Below are 1,534 nucleotides of genomic sequence, written 5' to 3'. Positions count from 1 at the left end.
GACACCTGATTGTCTCCTGCGGTAAGGGCACAGAGGTCTTTGCAGCCAACACCTGTCTGAATCTGTTCTGAGATTGTGGAAGACCTAGGTCAGTAAGTTGCTTTTTGTTTCTCTTACCCTGTTCTTTGTTTTTGTCTGTATTTTTAACCTATTCATTGACAATGGGACAGACTGTAGTGACTCCTCTGAATTTGACTCTTGTACATTAGACTGAAGTAAGGGAAGAGGTCACGACCTATCTATAGAGATTAGGAAGAGTCTCTGGAAGACGTTCTGTACATCCGAGTGGCCCACTTTCAATGTTGGATGGCCACCCGAGGGCACATTTGATCTCAAAACTGTTCTTACCGTTAAAGACATTGTTTTTCAGAAAGGACCAGGAAGTCATCCAGATCAACAGCCGTACATCATCGTCTGGCAAGACCTGATACAAAATCCTCCCACTTGGGTCTGGCCCTGGATTCCCAGGCATCACCCTGATCACCCGACCCCCCCTCAGGTTTTGGTAGCCCACAGTCCCCTGATTCTGACTCTCTGGAAGGGGCAAACCAATCAAGCCATTCCAAACGGATCTACCCAGAGATTCAAGATCTCCTCCTCCTAGACCTACCTCCGCCATACACCCCCTCACTCTCACCCTCACCCTCCAACCAGGTGGGAGCACAGGGACCCTGCCCCAGTCGCCACCTGCCCCTCAGCGCGCGCTTTGTTTGCAGCCAGGCGGGGAGCCCCACGGGCGGGGGGTGGGGGTGGGGGTGCTGTGCTAGGGTGCGGGAGGGGGAGAGGAGGAGGGGGGCAACATTGCATAATCCAGCCAGCGGAGGGGCCAGGGCAGAGCATGGGTCACCCCGGAGACACCAGCTAGCCGCCAGAGTCCGGCCCCTCAGTGGGGCTCTCACTGGGGCCGCGGTTCTGCAAGTTGCAGGTTGCTCGCACCGGGAATGCCCAAGGCCCGCCCCGGCGCCCGTGCAGTCCCCTGCCCTGTGGACGCCAGTGGGTGCCAGCGCTGGGGGATATGATGTCCGGAGAGCGCACACTCTGCTCCTATCCCGAGTGACCTGGAATGTACTCGCCGCAGAATGCGGGGCATGCTTGTAATTTCCCATGCTGTGCTAATCTTGGGAGAGGCACTGGATAGTAGACTAACAGAAACACAGACTTCTGTGCAAGTTTCACATTAGAGAATATTGGATTTGTGCCCTAAAGATGAACGGAGGGGAATGGTCTTAGCATGGGCACCTGTCATAAACATGTGGTTCTACATTACCTATGAAAAGGACCCTGTGCTATACATGTACCAGCTCTTAGATAATTACAAAGAAGGCAGCCTTCGCATTATGCCTGATTCTAATGATTCCCCTCCAGCAGAAAGAGAGCCAGGAGAGGTTGTGGACAGCCTAGTGGGCGGCCAGGACCGAGGGCTGGTGTGGGCTTGTGGGGCAGCTGGGGAAAATGGCAGCAGTGGGCAACTGGGTGGCGCCCCTGCATTGTGGCCCCAGAGCACCCTGCGCGGGGCCCTGCCAGGCCGCGACGG

General features: G+C 55.7%; 1 pseudogene; it reads right to left on the bottom strand.

Annotated features, from left to right (window-relative positions):
- Positions 1-1,347: 1,347 nt before the first annotated feature.
- Positions 1,348-1,534, bottom strand: part of LOC102502649 (transcription intermediary factor 1-beta pseudogene) — a 1,845-nt pseudogene continuing 1,658 nt past the window's right edge.

The sequence above is a fragment of the Tupaia chinensis genome, unplaced genomic scaffold (genome assembly GCF_000334495.1).
Source record: "Tupaia chinensis unplaced genomic scaffold, TupChi_1.0 Scaffold143692_1, whole genome shotgun sequence".
Lineage (NCBI taxonomy): Eukaryota > Metazoa > Chordata > Mammalia > Scandentia > Tupaiidae > Tupaia > Tupaia belangeri.
Note: the sequence above shows the minus strand (reverse complement) of the source record. Positions and strands in the feature narration are given on the sequence as shown.